The sequence below is a fragment of the Coturnix japonica genome, chromosome 2, assembly GCF_054131305.1.
Source record: "Coturnix japonica strain WE chromosome 2, WE-NBRP24, whole genome shotgun sequence".
In the NCBI taxonomy this organism is placed as follows: domain Eukaryota; kingdom Metazoa; phylum Chordata; class Aves; order Galliformes; family Phasianidae; genus Coturnix; species Coturnix japonica.
This window is the reverse complement of record NC_140664.1, coordinates 93,365,271-93,389,449: the sequence shown is the minus strand read 5'-3', so window position 1 is coordinate 93,389,449 and position 24,179 is coordinate 93,365,271. Positions and strand designations below refer to the sequence as shown.

The window sequence follows — 24,179 nt, the reverse complement described above, 5'->3', positions numbered from 1 at the left end:
AATTACTTTCCACTGACCTCCTAGGAACAGTTGTCATCAGAGAGCCAGAGAGCTGCGTTAGCTCTACTACACTGTAATTAAACCTTCCATATATACTGTAATATGGGAGAAAAAACAAGCAGATCACAGAATGCAAACTGAGACAGGAGTTTCACTGCTACTGAGGTTGGGGAAGCCACTTGTTCCTTAGACCAGTAAGATACAACTACTCCAGCACCAGGGTTAAACTCTCTGGTTTCCTTAAGAGCCAGCCTCTTTTTCTCCCCACCATGCACCAGCACTCATCATCACTGACATTCATCCACATCCACCAAGACTGGGAACAAAGCTGAAGGTAGAGCTGATCTGCACTTGATGCTTCAGTTACGCACAGCTCCCAGGAATATAATACTAATTTCCTTCCCTGTGCAAGCAAGTGCAGCACAAAATATATATATACATATGTATTAGTTTATTATGAAAACTGTATTTCCAGCAGACAAAATGCAAATAAAAAATAAGGTTTGCATAAAGTGACCTCATTCATTTAAACATCTTAAAATTACAAATACTCAGTTTGAAATGCATACACAGTAACACTTAAATCTAGTGAAGATGGCAGGGTTTACGGAGAAAAATAGAGTAATTTGCTTTCAGATGGATAATGCTGCTTTTCAACATTTACTGTGATTGTAGTCTCCATGGTCATAGATAAGTCTACAGCACCCCGCCCCTCAAAGTCCTAATCAATACTACAGTGGTTTTCATTTCCTTGATAAAAAAATTAAGAAAATCCAACATAGTATTAGCTTCCTCAGTACGCATGTCTGAATATAATGTCAATTTTGTCCTGCAATGAATTGCTACTGAAACCAAGGGGTAGCTGTGAGTTAGGATAGGACCAAACACACTCTTCAGTAGTGGAAGTCCCACATCCATGTGATGGAAACTCCTTGACCAAGCATTTTAGTATGACACTGCAGAATAATAAAGCGTGATAACAGAAGGAAATAGTTGGCTAACAAATCAGTAGAGACAAGCACTACTTTACTTTTATAACAATAAACTACACAAAGTCAGAGTGACTTCTGAACTCTCTTCCCATTAGTTTGTTTATGGCAGTTCACACTTTATAGGGCATGTTTCAAGAGCGAGAAAAAATTCAGAGGTGAATAACTGCAGGCTTTATCCAAGGCTCAAAACATAAATTAAAGGCAAGTTTCATCACAGGTCATACACAATACAAAACTCCGAGTGCTGGTGTGCTGCCATTCACGCCAATGGAAACGGCCACCAGATCAAACTCCACGTTAACCTTGCTTCAGTATTTCTGTATCCAGCTGAAAGCTCTTTTGTATTTCAGTTGTTATGATAAAGGAACACATTACGCAGACTTTTTCTTCTTTTTTTTCAAGATATATTCCATGCATTATATTTTTCCTTTTCCAATGTCAACAGTTAATCAGCACTACATAAGGAACTTAGAGTGAAGCCAATGCTGATTTCTTACCAACAGCTGACTAGTACCAAGGGAACTCTCCTAAAAACCCCATGATAAAAACAATGCAAAAGTTTTTCATCTACCGACACGTTTCAGTGTCAAAAATAATGCATTTTCCTCAACACGTAATATTTGCGCCCAATGTAAAATCCAAATAAAATGACACATTACAGATCTGTTGGCAATTGTATCCTTTAGAAATATCCTAGATCCCACTGTAAACAAAATCTTGACAACTGCTGTCTTTACTTAACTATTGCAGGAGTTATTAGGAGTTAGTTATTAACTAACTTCAGCAGGAGTTGTGAGTATTTCACCCTCCTCTGGATTAAACAAACAGGCATGACTCTCATCAACAGAATACGAGGTCTCCTCTGCCAGATGTGATTTTAAGAGCAAACTCTATCAAATAATAAAAATCACATCACAGTGCTTACCAAGACAATATTTAGCCAGTAGCCGGGATTCAGCAGACCAGCATCTGACAAGCCAATGTGCATCACCCTTATTTATGTATATAAGGAGCTGCTGCACCAGGCTGTTTTCTCCTCTTACCCTATCCAAAGCACATCAGGTGTTCCTTCCCTCACTGCTGCCCAGCACCCATAACGGCACTACTCACTTGGAGCACACTTCCTGCTCCCACAACACCATCCGGTCCCAGCAGAAAGAAAACCCCAAGGCAAATTAGTGTAAATTATTTTAATGTCAGCTAACAAGGAGAAATGGTGAGTCTTGAGAACGTAAGACCTATCCTGTGACTGCTCGTTTTTGTTGAACATCATCTATGCAGCGTGTGGAAAGTGATGGTACTGGGACTGCATTAACTAGACAGAGAACAGAACTGCTCCTGTAACCAGACTGTTAGGAGCAACCTTTTTATTTCATCTGTCAACTTACAGTTGCAAAATTGATATAACTTGTTAGAAAACTAGGTACACAAGGTGCTCTTGCATGCAGTTTGAATCCAATAGATCTCCTAACACACCCAAATTTCACAGTCAGACATGTCATCTCTTTGAGCTCTGACTGTTTGGAACTGTGCATCACTGTGCAGCCCATTTGCCTTCCAAGTTCATTACCAGAATCATTCGCTTGTTGTGGAACAAGTAACAGAGAGAGGAAAAATCCCTGAAAAAGAGCTAGCAGGCTGTTATTTTGCTTTATATCAAGTGACACTTTGCAAATGGCACCCCACAAGTTATGCCTCAACTCATCGTTAAAATGCAACTAAAATCTATATCATCCCACTTCATGCACATAGGTAAAATACAGAGTTGAAAGCACTGGGGAAAAAATCCATGAAACAAATAAGTTACTTGATTGCCTCTGAATAATAGATTGCTCCCCAGCAGATTCCAAACAGATGGGTTTACTGCAGGAACACATTTCTGTTGTCAATGGGAACAGTTAGCTGAGCAGCCGAGGAAGTGAAAAGAGACTGAAACAACTTTGGGATTGGAAAGTAAACCTGGCTGCAGAGATGCTGCTGACTGGCCACAGCGCTTCACCTCTCCTTTAACAATACTAATAAGTGACAGCAAGTGATCTCTTTGCTCAGATCACAACGCTCTTTTCCTCTGCAATAGCACTGCACCGAGGACGGGGTGCACTCCCAGCTCACTCAGCTCCGGAGTTCCCTCTCCAGGCACTGCCCTGCTGAGGAAGCACTGGGAGCAAGCACTTCGCGGGTGCTATAAGGATCCACGGGGAGATGTCCTGGAGCACGAGGCACTGAACTCTGCCGGGAGCTCTGTGCTTTCTGCATCCCTGACTGATTCCTCTACACAGCTCCTGCCGTGCTGCCCGCTCTGTGTGCAGCGGGGAAGCTTCATCCCTCACCATCCCAGAAACACAGAATAACAGAGGCACTTCGCACACAGGCGCGCACTCAGACACACGTGCACGCTCACACTCTCCCCCCCCCCCCCCCCCCCCAACCCCCTCAACATCACATGCAATTCTTTCCAAGTCCCCTGCAAATTGCTTAAAGACGGAAATCAAGCTACATCACACACACACACACACACACCAAATAAAAGAAAGAAAGTAAGAAAACCAAATGCAGAGAGGAGGAGGGAGTGGGGGGGAGGGCAGGAGGGGGCAAAGGAGAAAAAGAGCAGTTTTGATGTTTTTTTTTCTCTTTTTTTCTCTTTTTTTTTTTTTTTTCCTCCCCTGGTGTTCTGCGGCTTCCAAGCATGCAGTGCTAAAGAAGAGTGGTTCCCCACTTCCATCAGCCAGCTACATCCTTGGGATAAAGGGAGCAGTCCGGGAGGATGCTGAGGCTGCAGAAGGGAAATAAGGCTGTGCCAACACCACGCCTGGCTCCCTGTAAAATCCTCTCCTCCTCATCCCCTCCTCCCTGAAACCTGCCTTGGAGGGAGAAAAGAAAGAAAGAAAGAAAGAAGGGAAGAGAGAAAGAAGGAAATAAAGGAAGAAAGAAAAAAACAAAACAAACCAACCAACAAAAAAGCGAAAAACCAAAAATAGTAACAATAATAATAAAAACAAAAACAAAAAGCCAACACACAAGGAAAAAGTGATGAAAAGACACAACTCACCTTAACAAGGGGTGTTGGATGGGGTCAGAGAGGAGGAAGGGTATATAAAAAGATCTATTTTTAGCAGAGGTTGTGATAGTACTGAAACACACAAGACACAGGGTTTGGAAGCAGGGAGAAGAGTATTAAAAAACGAGGGGAAGAGAAATTATCGAGAAGGTGCAAGTCAGTCTGGCAGGAGGAAGGAGAATCCCCAAGGGAAAAAAAGAAAAAAAGAAAAAAAAAAGAAAAAAGAAAAGAAAAAAGAAAAAAAAGAAAAAAAGAAAAAGAAAAAAAAACCACGCAAAGGTAGCTGCCACCGAATGCCAGGAGGAGCAGAAGGGAGAGCGTGGCGGTGCCCGGGTTTTGTTTTGTTTCTCTTCCTGGGGGCGGGCGGAGGCGGCGGCGGGGCGGGGGGTCACGCTGTCGGCGGGGGTCCCCCTGGCTGCCTCCCCGCGGGGTTGCGGGCGGCCGGGGCTCGGGGTTCGCTCCTCGCCCGGCTCCGGCGGCTGCGGCGGGCGCGGCGCTCCCGCTGCCGCTGCCGCTCCCGCTGCCGGCTGGGGCTCTGCAGCCGCGTTCACGCCGACGCCGTCGCTCCTCGGCCACCCCCGCGCCCGCGCTCCCGCCGCCGCCCGCGGGCGCCCCCCGCCGCCCGCAGCTGCGGGCCGGGGCCGGGACCGGGGCGCGGGCGGAGGCGGAGCGGAGCGGCAGGAGCCGAACCTGAGGGCGGGGGATCCGCGGGGATGGAGCGGGACGGGCGGCAAGAGCCGGGATTTCCCGGCGGGTTGTGGAGCCCCTCGGACGTGGGGCAGGGGAGCTCGGGACTGGCAGTGGGGCGTTATACGGGCTGGTCCTTACGCCCTGCGTAAGCTTCGCTCGACATCGTTGAGGAAAGCAGCAGCAGCAGCGAGCCGAGGGACTGAGAGCCGGACTTCAATTAAAAGTAGCGAAACTGTGCGCGGCCTTCCATTAATAAAGCAGCGTGGTACTCGGGATCAACGGCGGAACGGCGTTGCTGTGTGATCCTGCTTGCAGTTCTTTACTCAGAAGGCGGTGAGGCACTGGCACAGGCTTCCCAGAGAAGCTGTGGATGACCCATCCCTGGAGACATTCCGGGCCAGGTTGAATGGGACCCTGAGCTGCTTGATCTGCTGAGTGGCAGCCCTACCCGTGGCAAGGGGTTGGGACTGTATGATCTTAGAGATTCCTTCCAATCCAAGTCATTCTGTGGCTCTGTGGTCTCGGAGAGTCACACCTGCTTGAAACACCTGGCCAAATGCAGCCAACATTGAGAAGCTACAAAAGCAAGCTTTTACCAGCCTAATCAACCTCAGAAATACATCTGTAACTAAAAAGGCATCCAGCAAAAGTTGCTTTTGAACGTGTAAATACAGCATCTTTAGAAACCTTTCTACAATTTTTGGTTTGGTTTGGTTTTTGTAGGGTTTTGGTTGAGAGGGGTGGAAAAATCCACACAGCTATTAACGATGGTATGCAAACACGTCTGTTTGTGACTTGTGGTTTTGAATTGGCGCTGTCCCATAAGCGGTGAGAGCAAACGCAGGCCAAGCTGTTGGATCCACGACGTGCAACTGGTACACAAGCTGTGCTTCGTAAGCACTGCTACGTTGAGATAAGCAGGAGCATGTGTAGTAAATAGCAGAAGGATCTGCTCCAGGATGCACACTGATGCTGAGGAAGGGAAATCACCAAAATGAGCAGCATTTGGTGGCACCTGGCAGCCAACAAAGCCTTCCTGAGAAAGAGCAGTGAGTGCAGGGGTACCTAAGGGCTGCATCTAAGTACCACTTAAATCCCTGGCACCAACAGGAAGGAGGGCAGGAATGTGGGAGCCTCGCAGGCAGGCTGCAGGCAGCCCAGTTGAGCACGATGGCCCTATGCTGCCTGCTGCCTAGAAGGGATAGGAGCACTCAGCTCACTGCTGGCTGAGGTGCCGGAACAGGCCAAGTGCCTGGAACCCAACTGCTGGCTGAGGCTGGAGCCTCCTCGTTAAATGAATCATTCATTAGGCAGAAAAAGGCACACTGAGGAGCAAACAACAACTTCATTATCCTGTATTTCGACCCTTTTTCCTCCTCCGAAGAAAGAATTGCTTCCCACACAGCTACAGCAGAGGATCTGAAGGAATAATGAGCTTTCCGAATCGCTCATGTGAAGCAGAAATAAAACAAGAGGAAGGAGCTCCCCGCATGTCTCCGTTCTCCTCACAGAACTCAGAGGAAGAGCCCTTCTGTTTCAATGCGGGCTCAGCCAGCCGCTTCCTTCTCCCAGTTCTTTCTCACCTTCCCTCTGAACCAAATTGTTCAGCAGTCTTGTGACTAAACCCAGGAGTTCACAGATTTGGATCTTGTCTCTTTATTTAAATCAGATGTGTACAAAATGATGCATGGCCACACACAAAAGGGAGCAAAGATTGGATGTAAAAACTGTGCTGCTGGGAGCCTTGATTTCTGCAATAAATAAGTCGAAGAGATGTTTTATACATTAAAGTGAGAGTAATGTTTTATACATAATGTTATTAAATATTTTCTTTAATTTCAGATCAATTTAAAAAAAAAAAAAAACTGCATCTCACTTAACATGTATTTACATGAGCTCTCACTGGCTTCCAGTATTTATGAAAGCATCCTTGATCTGTTGCGGGAAAGCTAATTTACTGTACAAAAGAAGTATCTCCAGTATACAGCGCAAAGCTCTGACCACTGGCGATTCCCAGAGCCACTCTGTGCCCAGCAATAGCAGGATGGCTTTTTCTGTTGATTATAGGGCTGCAAAGGCAGTGAAGGGTATAGAAGGGAAGGCGTATGAGGAGAGGCCGAAATGCCTTGCTTTGCTTAGCCCAGAGTAGAGGAGGGTGAGGGGAGACCTCATGGCAGCCTAACGCTCTTCATGAGGGAAACAGAAGGGCAGCACTGAGCTCTCCTCTCTGGTAACAGGGACAGAACCCATGGGACGGCATGGAACTATGACAGGGGAGGGTCGGGGGGAGTGTTGGGAAAACGTAACATAACCACCAGAGGGTGCTGGGCATGGAATGGGTTGTCCAGGGCTATGGGCAAGGCCCCATGCTGCTGGAGTTCAGAAAGCAATTGGACAGCACTCTCAGCCATATGTTCTGATTCATTGGTGGTCCTATGAGGAGCCAGGAATCGATGAGCCTTCTCTGCAGAGAAGGACCTGGGTGTTCTGGTGGACGTGAGCTTGCAGTGTGCCCTTGTGGCCAAGAAGTCTAATGAGATCCTGGGGTGCATTGCCATTGGGTTGAAACAGGTGATCCTCCAGCTCCATTATGCTGTGGCCCCTTTGACTTTGCCAAAGTTGTACAGACTACGATTTTCAGTTTCACTTCTCTAGGACAAAAAAAAAAAAACAAAAAAAAACCCACAACAAACAACACCTTTGATGAATGGTTTTGATGAATGGCTTGGATTCTGAAAAGCACTGACACTGGTGGTATTCAGAAACACCTGAACACAAAACGCTTTTATGTGAGCATATCTTTTTTAAACATACATTTCAGTTGCCATGCCGCAGGATATTCATATTTGACATCTGATTTACAAGCATAACTCGGCACTCAATCCATCTGCATGCTGAGGAGCAGTCAGTTTTGCAGCCTGAACATAACATTTAAATGGGTGGAAATCATGACAAGGGTTAAAACATAAGTTTTTTATTACATAAAAACACTTGTATAAATCCTCTTTCCAGAAGCTAGTATACATACATTACCAATAATTGACTAAATTGCTCAAAAACCAAAGTCAGAAAGGTTATTGAAAGAACCAGACAAAGCATCTAAACTGACATAAATAAAATCATCCTCAAATATTGTTACATTGCTTCAGCTTGCTTCTGCTGCTGCAGGGAGCTAACGCCAGGAAGCTTTCCTCCGTCTTTCACTCCAGCCATCCAGAGGAAGACAAACTTTGTGTTTGGTTCATTACAAAGCACACAGATCACGTATGCTGTTAGTGCAGCAGAGTAATCTTGGAGGCAAACATAAAAACTTTGGTTTGGGTAAGCCATTGAATGTCCTCAGACTGCTCAGAGGTATGAACCAGGTCACCTGGAGTCGCCTGGAGCTTGTCAGCTGTATGTCTAACAGTGCTGCCACATCTGCAGGGCAGACCCAATCAAAGAATGATCTGCTTCCCTCCCAGCTGCTGGGGGTGGCTGCAGATCTCCACCTGTGCTTGGTACATTCTTCAGAACATGCTGGAGCCAGCAGGACATGCGCCTATGTCTTCCACTAGATAGGGGTGCAGGGAAGAAATTCTCTTCCTATCACCGAGTGTTGATTAGTATGGTGTCCAAGCAATAAGTAGCATTTTGAGATGTTTGGGTAATCTTCAGAGATGACAGACATGCGTATTGCTTTACACTGTGCCTTTTAAGAAATGATCTCCTGATAATTTATTGCAGGGTAAGGAGTGTAGCCATACTGCTATATTTTCTCCTGTACAAATGTGATAGAAACATAGGTTCAGTGGGTTTTAATAGTACAGCTTACTGCATTTTTTGAAAGGAGATGTTTCACAAATAAATAATGGTACAATTCCAAAATTGTGACTGGAAAAAAAAAGTTAGAACTGCCTTTTGGATTGAAAAAAAAATGTCAACACTACCACAAAATATTTTGGACTGGTTGACCAACGTGAACTGTTATGGTCCTATGTATAAATAGGTAGATTTGCTAATATTCTTGAATGTTTTGCCAGTTATTATCAAGGGCTTCTTTTAATATATTTTATTATAGTAGCCGTCATGACTTTAACATGTTATACATTCCTGATACTGCATGATGCTGAGTTGTGTTTGCTGTTTGATTGCAATATGATGCAATTGACAGGAAGTTTAAATATCTAACTAAATATTAATAAAAATATGGCATGCATCATGATTTTTTCCCCCTCTAAAATTATTAGCATTATGGTAGATCTGGAAACAGTAATATGTACAAATCTGAATTAACATAAATCAGGCTAATAGTGTGCACTTGTGAGTAAATCTTTTGTTCCAGGCAGAAGCAGAGCAGTGAGTTGGAAACCAGGCAGGCAACTGATAGAGTTATGGAGGGAAATTCCTTTTCCTTCAGCTGAAAAGGAGCTGTTATGCTAAGTTCCCTGTTAATATGAGAGTTTGCGTCCTCTGTCAGAGGAAATGCCTGTTGTGTTCATTGTTCAGAGTCACAGCTGTTAACAACTACTGCTCAGAGTATTAAGAATTACTTGCGATGTCTTGGATTGAAAGGAGTTTTACTGAAGACATCATACCTAACATTATCAACGTTCAATTCAGTTGAGTCCATTAAAATAATCTGTCTTTTCTGGGATAAACTGGTAAAGATGCATCTTTACAGGACAACTCTTATTTTTTCTTTCCAATTAGTTACTTAGTATAACTTTGAATAATCCCATCAGCCCATTCCTTGCACCTTTCCAAGGACATCATGCAGGCCAGGACCAACAGGCTTTTGTCAAAGCTGTGTTACTTCAGTTTTGTCTGCTTTCTGTCCCAAACTTGCTGGAAGTTATGCCAAGCGATTTGCCTCTCACCACTGAATGCACCTCCTTTAGAAAACAATCAGCATGTTCTCAAAATGGGTTCAGTGACTGCCAGAGTCACAGCTGGATTTTAAAAATGGACCGTGCTTCTTATTTTGGTGCTTGGTATTATACAAAATGCTGACCTCTCCAAGCTCTTTCTCATATATCAGAATGACACTAGCTCTTCCCCTTTGCTATTAAGTTTATTTATTAAATTTCAGTAGGCTATCTGTTCAGACTCATTGGTAATTCTTGTCTGACCAAGAGGATTACTGACAGGTTCATCCATTTTAAAAGGAGACCAGAATGGCTTTCTCATTTGGCTGTCAGTCCATGTTCTTCATTTGTCAGAAAAAAAGTCTAACCTCAGTCTTCATTTGTCAAGTCTGTCTTTGCCATCATATACATTGGGTTAGAGATTACAAGTCATCTCAACTACTTATAGCAAATACATTGTGGACAGTAAGAATAACATGTGAAAGACACATACAGTAGCTCATAGCATGTGCTACAGGACACCACTTTCAGGATCAAGCCAATAAAACTTTACAGCAGAATATAGCAGGTTCCTGGCTCACTCAGGTACACAGACTTGCTACAGGTACTACTTGCTTGCTACAGAAAGATAGGTTTTCATGTGTTCTGACACTCCTGAGTATGAAAAACAGAATTTCCTTAAGGTAGCAGGGCAAGTTTGTTTCACATCTGTTTACTTTTTCAAATCTTTGTGTCGTAAGGATAATTATTATTCAGAAAACAATATACACACATATGTATATACATACATATACACATAGTCTTAAGAGCTTCCATAATTTCTAGGATAAAGCTGGATTTGGAAAGAATAAGAAATATCCTAGAATTTACCACATCAGGCATCACAAAGTAGCAAGGACCATTTGTCCCCGCAAAGCCAGAGAAGGAGGATGCATTGGGGAAAAGTCCTCTTGACCTTGTAGTACTGATCCCAGATGGGAATACAGCAAGCCTGGAAATCATAGTCTTGAAATTATAAGTCCTGAGTATGAGGGAGGTATGAGATCAAGTTGAAGCCAAACTGCAAGTCAGGGACCGAATCCAGTCTAACAACTGCTGAGCAGATCTATCATGAAAGGGCAGGTCTGAGATCAAGCTGGAGAGCCAGCCTGCAGATCAGGATCATCTATGATTGGGTATTTGCATGGGAACTGCTGAATCATGGCCTAAACCTCTGATTAACCACCTGAGGTGAGCATTAAGTCAGCCCTGAGAGCACAGGTGAAGGCAATTCTCCTGTGCTACCGGAAGGGGTGGAGCCTGGATGCACCTCTCCTAGTTCCCATTAGATGACTACCACTGAGGAAGGATCTCTTTTGGAGATTTCTCCTTGTGGAGACATTCAATAAACCTGGGATAAGTGCCATCTATTCTCATTTGGCCTGACTCTTTTATCTCTTTCCTGGTGATAACTTTCCTGATTATAACATAGTTATATTCTTTCATAGTTTCATAGTTTCGTGCGGGTTGGAAGGGACCTTAGAGATCATCGAGTCCAGCCCCCGGGATTCGAGCCTCTGTGTAGCAGAGCGGCACTTCTACCACTTGCGCCACAGGGGGGATTCGAACTCCGGGCCCCAGTGTTGCAAGACGGCGTCTTTAATATTCTTTGATTACACAGTATACCTGGGGTTAAGCTAAAGACCAGCATTCCTATAATACAGCTAGAAGACAAATTAAGGGTGCTAGGCTAAGTTTTAGAAAGCCTCTGTACCTACAAGTGAGGGGTGGGCAGACACTCTAGGTGAGACTTGTTGGGCCAGTAAAATGTAGTCAGAGACAAGAAAAGGGAACCCATGTGCAATTGTGCAGTTGGGGGAAAAAAAGCCATTAGTGTCTGCTGAATTGTGCATTTCTGGAAACAGGTAATAGAGAAAGCATAAAGCAGGTGTGTCACAAAAAGCCAATCGAGAACTTTTAAAGAAAAAAAAAAAAAAGGTGCAAACTAGATTAAAATGAGTCAATAAATGGCCTGGGATATGTGAGAAGTGGAAAGATAAAAGAACGAACAGAGCAGAATAGAAATATCAGTGGCCTGCCTTTTTTCTTCCCATAAGTGCAATGTGTGCAGTTTGAGATGCACATAAGTGTACAGTGTATGCAGTAATATATTTAATACAAATTAGGGATAAAGCTGGAGTACGTGTGTTTATTTCACTTACTTCCCGGGCAGCTTGAACTGCTGTCATAATTATGACCAAATAAATAAATAAATAAATAAAAATTTTTTTGTAGGTTGTGCTTTGCCTTTTTCCCTCAAGATCTTTTTGTTGTTATTTCCCATTCTCCTTTTGGTGCAATGGTCCACTGTCTATAGAACTGTCACGAAAAAAATGCATTTTGCATGCTTTTCTACCTTCTGTTTTACAGTTTCTGTGCCCTGAAAGATGCCAAGAACTTTATTCAGCCAGACTAGGATCAGGTCCATAGTTGGAGCCATTGGCTCTTTGCTTACATGTGGGTTTTGCTCAGTCTTTATTAGAGAGGGAACTACTGGCTGAGAGCTGATCAGACTTAGAACTTAGCTTCAGGAATGTGAATGTGATTTTAGACCAATAAAACTTAGATTGGATCTTTACTAATTATCTCTAATAATTTTTCAACCCATACAGAAAGCTGCTTAAAAGGCTGCTTCCTCCTTAATGATGTCAGTTCCTGTTTTATGCACACTTCAACCCTTCCATCATTAGATCTTCTCATGTTTTTCTGTCAACTCAGGTTTTTCTCTCTATCATTTTCCTCCTGCTTCCTAATCACCGACTTGGGCACAGCTCTCATTGACCTTGACAACCTTGGACCAATGAAAAATTTCAGAAGACGAGAATAAAACGCAATATCATATATGCTTCCACATTCAGAAGTGTACTTTAAGACAAATGTAAATTCTCATTGCTCTGTGTTAAAATATGACAGCATCTTAATAAACCATTCATCTTTTTAGTATTTCAAGATCTAAATTCAATTAAAAAAACAGGATATTACAAAAAATAGAGAAGTTATTGGTGCATTTACACTGAGCAAATAATTTCTATAACTGCTAGCTCTATTGCCAATTCATTTTGCACTGGATCTCACATCCTGCTTTCAAAATAACTACATAATCAACCAAAGTTTACTTAGTGGGACAAGAAAAATGAAAATTCAAAACAAAATGTATGTATGGAGCATATATTTTATTTAACGTTTACTCTTGTTTTATGTCTACTTCATGGGCAGTTCTTGCTGACTATATTTGAAATGAGAGAGCTATTGAAATTAATCAGGGTTAAACTGCTGTATTAAGCCTAATTTAGTCTAATTTACCCTGTGCTCACAAATATGACCATAATTTAATTTACTCTTCCTTCTTCAAATTCATTCATGATCTGACATGTTCTGTAGTTGAAGTTAGCGTATTTAATTTCTGCTTTCAGGAGAAGGATGCATCAAGCACCAGATTTCTGGAACTGACCTAAAAAGTATAAATCACGTCTCATTTAAGCGTTGTTAGAAAAACATGCATTTTTATTTATAAACTGACACAAGGAAGGTGTGTTACTATTTCTGGTGTGAGATAACAGGAACTGACAAGGCACAATCCTTTAGTATGGAAATAGGAGGCGTATATTGAAGTTTGATTTTAATAATAAAGTATATTATATGAAAATGTTAAAGTACGTTGAGAATTTACCAAATTGATTGAATTTGCGCATGTATTTACCTTATTTCATTACATCATCAAGGAAGGAACAGATTGTTTTTGCAAATAACTTGAATCTTTCTCTCATATTTTTGCTTTAACCAACAACAGAAATCATTTTCTACCCAGCGTGTCACAGCCCATCAATATTTCAAGAGTCTTTCTATCCTGATCCCTATTCTACAACTACCTTTATCTACCGATTTGACCTTCTTCAGAAGGTTTTGCTGGCACTCAATAGAAATTACTTTTACCTGTGACTTGTCACTACAAACATGCCTGTGGGTAGATGACTCAAAGGCCAGAGTGCCCTTTGAGACAGGAACTGTCCTGGATCCTTTACAAATTCTTCCAAAAGTCATATTCACACAAATACAGACTTCAAACCATACCTCATAGCTTGTTCCTGTGTATCTCTAAGCTGGCAGCCTCTCCCAGTCCTGAACTGCCTGGGGCATGAGAGACAGACCCCAGCAGCACTGAACAGGGATATATTTGCTATTGGTCTGAATGAGGTAATAAGCAAGAGTTCTTAGGTGTCTCTTTTCAATGGTGGGGTAGGCAGAAGCTCCCCTGGACATACTTCAGATCTGTCACACAGTGACAGTTTCTTTTCTGCCCTTTGCAGTGTTTCTGAGTATTTATGTAAAAACTATTACAGGGAGGAAAAAAGGGCAGAAGTGGAAAAATTTATTAGAGGGTTTTCTTAATTTTTTTCTGAGAAATTTCTATTCCTTTCCATTTCCTGTAGGAATTCTGTTAATAGCACCACTGGATAGAGTAGTATTTGAGGTGAAACACTTTTACTACTTCAAAGGAACAAAACAACCCACATCCACCAACAAACAGCAGAAACAAATTCAGGACAGTTCCACAATAAAATAATAAAAAAGCAGAAGCTGTGCTATTACAGATGAATTGGACAACTGGTTACTGTTTTATGCAGAAACCTATAATGTGATGTGCCAATCTGTTCAAACTTGTATGCTGAAAGAAATATTTCTTTGTTAAAAGACTTGGCTCAGGGTGATTGATGGACAGTACAGGAGGCCAGTAATGAAAGAATTCAAAAATGGCCCCCAAGAGTAATTAGAGAACTCTCCTTGCCTGAGAGTAGGGGCTGTGAGGAAGGAGAGAGTCACAGAATCACAGAACCGTAGGGGTTGGAAGGGACCTCCAGAGATCATCGAGTCCAACCGCCCTGCCAAAGCAGGTTCCCTACACCACGTCACACAGGTAGGCGTCCAGGCAGGTCTTGAATATCTCCAGAGAAGGAGACTCCACAGCCCCCCTGGGCAGCCTGTTCCAGTGCTCCGTCACCCTCACCACAAAGAAGTTCTTGTGCACATTCATGTGGAACTTCCTATGCTCCAGTTTCTGACCGTTTTCCCTTGTCCTGTCTCCACACAGTGCTGAAAAGAGTCTGGCCTCGCCACTTTGCCCCCTGCACCTCTAATATTTATACACCTGGATCAAGTCCCCTCTCAGCCTTCTTTTCTCAAGGCTAAACAGACCCAGTTTACTTAGCCTTTCTTCACAGGGGAGATGCTCCAGGCCCTTCACCATCTTTGTGGCCCTCCACTGGACTCTTTCCAAGTGATCCCTTTTTTGTACTGGGGAGCCCAGAACTGGACACAATATTCCAGATGAGGCCTCACCAGGGCAGAATAGAGGGGAAAGATCACCTCCCTCGACCTGCTGGACACGCTCTTTTAAATACACCCCAGTATGCCATTGGCTTTTTTGGCTACAAGGGCACACTGCTGGCTCATAGCCAACCTGTCGCCCATCAGGACACCCAGGTCCCTCTCAGCAGAGCTCCTCTCCAGCCAGGTCTTCCCTCAACCTGTACTGGTGCTTGCAATTATTCCTCCCTAGGTGCAAGACTCTACACTTGATTTTATTACACTCATCTTATTTCTTACTGCTCATCTCTCCAGGCTGTCCAGGTCTCACTGAATGGCAGCACAGCCTTCAGGTGTGTCAGCCAATCCTCCCAACTTCATATCATCAGCAAACTTGCCAAGGGTGGCCACTATGCCCTTGTCAACAAGGCTACTGGTGAAGATGCTGAACAAGACCAGACCCAGCACCAACCCCTTGGAAACAGCTCTAGTTACAGGTCTCCAACCAGACTCTGCACCAATCAATGATGACCCTCCGTGCTCTGCCAGTCAGCCAGTTCTCAACCCACGTCACTGTCCACTCATCTATCCCACGCTTCCTCAGCTTTGTTATAAGGATGTCGTGGAAGACAGTATTAAATGCCTTGTTGAAATCAAGGTAGACTACATCTGAATGTAGCTCTGTTTCTTCTAACAGCACATTCAGAGGTAATAAGTGTTTTTCCATAGTTTTTTCAGGTATTCCAGACAGAGAAGACTGAAACCGTGTGTCGAAATCTGAGGAGTATTATGTTCATTCTGAAAATGAAAGAACACATTTATATAGAGTTTCATTTTTGGAGAGGTTACAGAGATGAGAGGAAAAAAAAAAAAAAGATGAATGTTTTGACTGATGTAAGACTGCAGAGCCAGGCTTGCAATTTTTAGTACCTGAGTTTTAGATAAGAGAATAGCTCTTGAAAAGAGAAGGTACAGAATTAAGCTATGATTAAAGTAAATAGAATTTATTAAGGAGAAATAATGTAATACAAGTCTTTATCTTGTGAATGATGTGCAGTCTGGACATGACAGAAAATTCAAAACATTAAAGGAATGAAGTGTTTAGCCAGAAAAGCATGAAAAGCTCAAAGGGAGAGTTCACAAATAAACACCATGAGAGCCACACAAGCTGAAAGCAAATGGGGTATTTCTTATTCGTAGATGTAATACAGAAGGCCAGTTAATGAGCTATCAGAAGTGGTTACTTCCAAACTGAAAGAAAAGCCATAGGTAGAAGATAAAGCAGTGAAATTCAAAGCTTAGGGAAGTAGAATTACCCCACTAAGTGAATTTGTTTTCTGATACTGTGGGTAAAGGAATTGTTGAAGGTACAGCTTTTAATAGTACAAGGGAAACTTAATATGCCTTCCTTTTGTGAAAAAGTGCTGATTCCCTCAAGCAATACCTGAGCTACTTCTGAGCAAGATATCCCGGGTGCCCTGTAACATCTTTGTACAGCAGCATACTCCTTATTTTTCCCTCTATTTTTTCTTCATTTTGCCTTTCTTTTATTATTATTATTTTTAAACTGAGTTGATATGTGCTGTTGTTTGAATTTGTGGTAGGGATGTTTCACTGTGGTATGTTACCTGGGGCTCACACAAATGTCTTCAACTCGACTACATTTCTGTCAGATTTGACTGCTATTCATCAGTGCATTCAAAAGATAGTAAGAGGAGGTTCCTGTGGTACAGGCAACCACAACAGAGTGTGATTGCATAAGGTGACAACACTTAGGAAACCGATGAATGTACATCCCAAAAGAGTCAGCTTTAACCAAAATAATGTTTGTACCTCAGATTTCTTCCCTGTGCCTGTCTGGTCATCTCTGGATTACATGAATGAGAAAGCCTGAGGTCAAGTTAGAAATGGAGCACGTGTCCAGATTCCATCGCTTCTAAGCTGTGATAAGTGCTGCTTATAGTGCTGCTATAGATTTAAAGTAAGTTGTATTCAGACCACAGATGATTATCTTATTGCTGCAACTGTTTTACGAAATGATTTTTTTGGTACTCTACGTACATATTTTCCCCAAATTACCTCAGTTCCTTCAGTTTATACACCTCAGTCAAGTGTAAAATTAAACCAAACTGGGGAGAAGATAATGCTCGAGAGAAAAAAAAAACACATCTGGAAAAAGTAAATCATTGTATTGCCTTAATGCCTTATAGTCAAAGGCTGAGAAGTGGAAAATAAAAATAATTCCATTTTGTGAAAGCCCTGCTGCTGACAGAGGTGAAACTAATAAGGCTGCTAAAACTTTATAATAAATATTTCATAAAACTTCACAGATATGATTTACTGCCTTATCATTCCTTGAAGAAGGGAAGTAATTGAGACCCTGTATTTGCAAAGACTATGCATTTCCTTTGATAGTGCAAACCAAGTGTCTCCCCACTGGGTGCAGAAGCTTGGGTGTAAAATGAAACTTACCTCAGTTTTTTTTTTTGCTAGGATAAAACTCACATGTGACCAGTACTTCCAGAACTGAAGTTTTATGAGAAACTGTAGAAATATTCCCAAGTTAGAAAGACAGCAAAGATTTTCTGAAGAAGGCAACTGCTGTTGGAACACAAGGAAACTATTCCTTATAGAGAGGACAGCTCTTGGGGGGTCATGAACTACTGTGCTCCTCGTGATCGCAGTGCAGTCAGAGTTCACAGGCTTAGTGCAGAGCTTCATTCATTCCTATTTTAATATAACATCCTCATGTTTGCTTAGCTAACATCACTTTAGTCACTTGATGTGTATATATGTACCTGTAAGCTCTTTTGCATGTAATTAAAGCAATTATTGACCGTTTGTATAAGAAAAAAAGATGCGCACATAATGTGCTGTATGTCTAAGTAATGATGTTAGAAGTTGCTGTTTTAAGCTTCATTAAGATTTTTATGGAAAAGCGAAGCGCTTCTGGCATTATGCAGTTCTGTAGAAAATCTTTCATATGCATGTTAGCACCAATTTATGGGTAGGTTTTAGGTTTACTTTTAAAGGAATATGTCATGTACTCTTCTGGAGAGGAGAGTATTTAAAAGACAAACAGTATTTTGCATGGAAAGAAAGATCGTTTGATGCCTTTGCAGGATAGTTTGCCTATAAGAGACAGCTCTCATTAATGAGTAAGAATTTGCCAAAAGTGCAGTGATTCATGGAGATGGCTTGTATTGCTTTTCTACCATACCACTCATTTCCACTGATCGATATATTGATGGCTCTGTGCCCATTAATAACTGCATCTGAAAACTGCTGCTTGTGGGGGCATTAACAGCATATGTTTTAAGTAGGGCTGAATTCCCCCAGGAAGACATCCTCTAGTTATTTCCCAGTATGACAGGGTTTGTCACAGAATGTAGTAGGAAGAGAGAAAAAATACCATAGAAAAGGAACAAATGTATCTTGCTACTTTTTTATTTTATCACAACGTTGATGGCGAACAAGACTGTATTCTACTTCAGCCTTGAGATACTGAGAGAGAAAAATATGGTGACTGTAAAAATAATGGGTAGTAACATTTTCTCCCAACTTCCACAATAAATATACTGGTTTAAGGTAGGATAGCTGGGTGGGGCAAGAACACATGCAGCACTCATCTGCTGTTAGAGAAAACACTGTTTTTGTACTACACAGTGGAGGAACTTTTCAAGAATGGTTTATCTGTGTGAAAGTATGACTCAGGAAGGCCCACTAGTCAAAGTCAGCACATCTTAAATTGATTTGATACATGAATTAGGAAGAGTAAGGTGCTGCTAGATTACTTTAATGGGCACATCAGTTCTTTTTGCCCCAGTGTTTTTTGAACCAGCATAGAGGGAGGGGCAAAGGACTTGAGTAAACAGCAAGTCTTTCTGTGTTTAATCGGGGTGGGGGGGGGTGGGGGGGGGCAAGACGACAGCACACCTATCCTGTTATAAACAGTTCTGTATGACATCCTGGTACTGACCTGCGGAAAAAACTCTATAATCCAGAGATGGGTTATAAAGCAGGTATGTTTATTCCAGCATTGCGCAGCGCCGGGTGCAAGGGGGATAGCTCCACCAAACTTGCACACCGACCTGTAAAATCGTGACACAGATATAGGTACATTTAATACATAGTCAATGACTTCTCAGAGTTCTGATACATATTCAATGGTTTCTTAGACTTCTAATACATAGTCAATAGTTCTAGGAATTCTGATGCATATTCAATAGCTCTTTAGCATACAGACCCCCTCTTGTCTTTAGCATACAGACCCCCTCTTTTTCTTATCAGGGGGAATGCAACTCCTCATCCGTGAGGTCTCACTCCTTATCTGCATCCTCCCTGCTTCTCCCAGGCCCCTTGTTTCTTTTACTTGTTACCTTTAAGTTTCCTTTACTTATTTCTGTAAACTACCTTTAAGTTTCCTTTACTTGTTTCTATAAACTACCTTTAACTATCCCCCCTTTAGCCCCCCTTTATTCTGAATTCCAGCAGAGCACCTGCTTTCCTGCTTCACTGTTCAGTACAAAGAAGGAAACAGGGAAAACTATAAAAGAAATCTTCCAAAAGCTTTTCCCAGTTTAAGATGTTGATAATCTAGACCAAGGTTCTTAAGGGGAAAAAAACAACACAGTAGTTGGACTCTTGACTGTTATTCACTGAAGTTTATTTTAGAAAACATGTTCTCGTTGCTCCTCTATGGATTTTTTGCTTCAACTGTTAAAACTCACATCCTAAGCTTAAAACTAAATGCCACTTCATACTGGCATTTGTGACAAGACAGCAGGTTTGGAACAGTGATCCATACAGTTCCTTTTAGCATTCTTTTCATGTTTTATAGGAAACCTTCCCCAAGAATTATGAACAATTGGAGAACTGCATTCAGCAGCAGGGAGTCACTAATGACCATTTCTGTCCTCACCAGTAAATAGCACAGCACTTAATGAAAATTACTTTTGAGTATTTCTCAAGCCACTTGAATGAAGAAACCAAGCAAAGACACATTTAAAATTCCTCTCTTTTAATTAACATGCATCTGGCAAATATATAACACTGTAAATACCATATACTCTCCAGTAGTGTAAAGTACAGTGAGTGGATTGATACCATTATAGACAGAGAGAGAAATTAGCTTGATGGGTGGTCTCCTGGTGTTTGTCACTCCCGACCACTGTAATTACAACTACATTTGAATACTTGGCAGCATGGAGTTCATAATTTAAAGTAAATTGTTTAAAATGCCCGCATCTGAAATAACTGTTCAGACAGCACATTCAAAGTGAGAAAAAAAATGAAGAGGTTTTATGCACTCAGCAAAATAATAATAATAAAAAAAAAAAGTTTAAAAAGGGAAGAAAATTTCAGTGTAGAGAGAGTAATGAGGCAGTGCTGCAAAGCTTTTGGTGCCCCTTTCTTTTCATTTGCCTTCTTTAACCACCTTTTATTTTTTCTTCCGGAGCTGATGTCTGAAGTCAGATCCTCAGTAATTCTGGAGGGAACAAATTCTTTCCAGCTTTTTTTTTTTTGATTAAGCACCTGTAAAAAAAAAAAAAAAGAAACATCCAAAATCACTCAGTGCTTTTTGAAAACAGGGGCCTATGACTATTTAAAATAAAAGACCTTCAGATATGACCTTTGATGCAGTGCAAACCTGCACTGATTTTCCAGTTCCACATTGCTGAAATGCCCTGGGCTTTAAGAGAATTAAGTATGCCACAAAGTGAAGCTGGGATGGTACCATTTTTGGAAGACTCTGATGCAGGTTTTGGTTCAGGCATGTTGTGAGGCACTGAGCTAGACATTTACCACTGGCATAGGATTAACAGCAGTGTGATGATCAACTCGGTGTAATCAGAAGTCCTGAAAAAAAGGAAGAACTGGAGCTGAAAGAAGTGCTAAGTGTTCCCAAAACAAATGCAAATGTTAATTATAATGTTCCCATTGTATTTGCTTGTCTGTAATAACACTCCTGTTGATGTACTGTTTTCTTTTACCTAAAACTCTGCTGAGTCCTGTGTTGGTTTTTGTTTTGTTTTGTTTTTTCCTCATTACAGAATCTAAGGGTTAAATTATCTCATTAGAATAACGTTCTTGCAGCTGCCTTTTCCTCTAGATGATGTCAAACCCCTCTGAAAGTTGACTTTTTTTACATAGGATTTACGGTTTGCTCATTTTTGACTCTGGAACCAAACCATTAAGGGCCAAGAAAGCCTCTTGGAAATTGAAAGGTCAAGAATCTGTGGCTCAGGGGGGCAATTAATGTTTCTTTGTTCTACAGCTGAGCGCTACATGGCCCTTGTGTTCCTCACACTACAGTATCCTTTCTGGTTTGTTTTCCCAGATTTACATGAGAATTTGGGTTGCCAAGGAGCCAGGCATTTGGCATTCTGCAGGTCAGTTCTTTGAGCTTCTAGGTTTGCCTGTTAACCATTTTGTTGGCAGGCTAACAAGGCAGCTCTTCTCCAGCAGTCTGGGTGACATGCTATAGCGAAGATGGAAATGCAGAATCTTACGTGAGTCCTCTCTGTATGAGAAGTTTGGAGAAAAAATAAAAGTTAAGGTCCAGTTACCAGTAGGGAGCTCACGACAACAGAAGTCATCTCTTTTACATCAAATACAGGTTGCCTGGATGAGCTTACTTAAAAACACTTCACCTAATAAGGAGGCCGTTTAGCAGCAGCAGTGACCAAAGTGTTGTTTATGTTCGTCCATTAGCGTAATGTTCATCATGAGGTCTTGACTGCATCTTCCCACCACTGGAGAAAGACCTTTCTGTCAGAGGCTTTGGCCTCTTCGGCATGAAGCAGATTTCTACCACCTGACTCTGCACAGAGACAGCATTATTGTCAGTCTTACTTTGAGCTGAGCCTGGATAGAAAAGAATTAGTATAAAAAAGCAACGGACTGACACTGTTTTCGGGATTCCTTTTGCTCCTACTTTAGTTCAGTGTCATTTGCTTCTAACTCTGCTGGCTGAATGTGTTGTTTTTCAAAATCATGTTGCTCCTTTTATTCATTTTTCTATAATGCTTAGCTTCAAACTTGCGTTATTTATATTCATTTCATTCTCGTCATAGAACCACATTGCTTCAGTTAAAGGCTTACTTTGACTAAGTAAATGCTTATTTCATAAATATTAAACAGAGGGATGAAGAGTATTCTCATCAAAACCTTATTATGGGCACTATGTTGAGAATTTACCATATGTTTATACAGATTTTAAAATAATGAACGACAGTCAGAACACTTTCAGTGGATATGGACATATTCCCTCTGTTCCATTTTAAAAATACACAAGCATACATATATATAGCAAACACATTTTTGTGGCTGCTTTTTTTCCCTTAGTAGGTTGCTTTGTAAGCAGCGTGGGTATTTTTCCACTTTTTTCTTTGTATTGTATATATTCTGAGTACAATGTGAATTAGTTCCAATCACCTCTCAGATGCTGCTGTTTGTTTTTTTTTCTCTTACTGATTTTATTCATAATTATTTACAGCACTTCTAAATTGGCCCTATTAAGAAGTAAAGTCTAGAACATACCGGATGCACGTTTTTATATTTCTTTCTGTTTCCACATAAGAAATGCGAATCAGTCACCATCTCTGCCAATGAATTATGCACCCCTAGGCTGATAATCAAGCTCTTTCTGTGGTACACAATGCCTCTAGGTCAAATACTCTTACAGGTCAGGAAATATTTATCTGTAGTTTTACAGGTTCTGAGGGTAGAAGTGAAGCCTTTGCTGAAATGTTTGTCAGTCAGAGTGAAAAGCCCCCATGGTAATTCTTTTCTCCCCTATACATTATTAAAGAAAACTTTTTGAGCTTACTCTATACTGAACTTTGATGGAAGGAAAAACCTGTCCGCTATATCCATATTGTGATTTTTCTGTTGGAAGGGCAGTGCTTGATATTTTAAGACCTTTGCTATCAGGCTGCCAATGGCTTGGGAGTGGTGAAAGCAACAGCATCCTCTGCTGATTTTGTTGTTTCATTCCTTCTAATACATCTGTTGTTTAAACTGGCCAACCTCACTTCAATCCCTGGAAAAGTGATAAAGCATCTAATTGTGGAATTCATTCCAGGCAGGTAAAGGAGAACAAAATCATAGTAGTCAGCATGGTTTAGATGATTAGAGCAGACCACTGTTCTAATGCATTGGCATTTAGAAAGTCTTCTTTTTTTTTTTTTTTCCTCACACTGTGATTAATTTTGTTCTTAATAATTAATTTTGAACTAGATGCAAGATTTTTTCTGTCTTTTCGTTGCCCATTTAATGTTTCTTAGGACAGTTAGGACACTCTTTTAAAGACTGATTTATTCCTGTTAGGCAGATCATCCCAGTGCATACATTGTTGTTTTTTCCCAATTCTCTCCTATATCCCATTGAGAGTAGGGACTGAGGAAACAAGTTTGAGGTGCTTAGCTGCCTGCCTGGCTAAATCACAACACGGAATATGCATTTAAGGCACCAAGCCATATATGTGTTTAGAAAACATAATGAAATCTGTGTAGGCATCTTAAATGCAGTAACATTTGAGAGGTGGATAATGGAGGACACATACTTTTCCTCTATGTTGACAAAAATGTTAAGCTAGGACCAATTTATTCATAGTAACATGATTTCATTAACAGTATCCATTCATGAAAGAAACCTGTATCATTTGGCATTTCTGTGTTTTCTAGTGCACTAAAAATATCCTAGCAGAACCTGAGTTGCTTACGCTTGAATTGTATCTTAGCTCAGATTATCACCGATTTATGAAATACTAAGTATTATTGATGAAATTATCCGATGTCTGGGGCTCTATTATAGGTATTATTGTTTTAAAATGTATAAAAATGAAGTAAACTCCTGGTAGCACTTAAAGTGAGTTTGATGATTTCACAATATACTACAAGATTAATATTTACAAAATACACGTTTATTCAACTTTTAAAAACACTCTTAGGAATACGGTGTGGTTCATAGAATCACAGTAGGATCACAGTAGGAAGAGGCCTCCAGGATCATCTGTCCAGCTAACACCAATATTTCTTCCCTAAACCATATCTCTTAGTACAATATTAAATGTTTCTTAAGCACCTCCAGGGATGATGATGGTTCAACCACCTCCCTGGACAGCGCATTCCAGCACTAGACCACACTTTCAGAGAAGAAATTTTTCCTGATGTTCAACTTGAATGGCCAGGATACAGACCTGTGAGTTTGCATTCTATTTTTGAATGTGCCAGAAGGCATTTCCTA

General features: G+C 41.4%; 1 protein-coding gene across 20 annotated transcripts in view; it reads right to left on the bottom strand.

Moving 5' to 3' along the window:
• LOC107309443 (poly(rC)-binding protein 3-like) overlaps positions 1–4,319 on the bottom strand; it is a 465,303-nt gene extending 460,984 nt beyond the window's left edge. For all 20 annotated transcript variants that reach the window (XR_014943608.1, XM_085540380.1, XM_085540385.1 and 17 more), the window contains exon 1: positions 4,042–4,319. The gene's annotated coding sequence lies outside the window, so the exon portion shown is untranslated. The remainder of the gene's footprint in view (positions 1–4,041) is intronic.
• Positions 4,320–24,179: the final 19,860 nt, after the last annotated feature.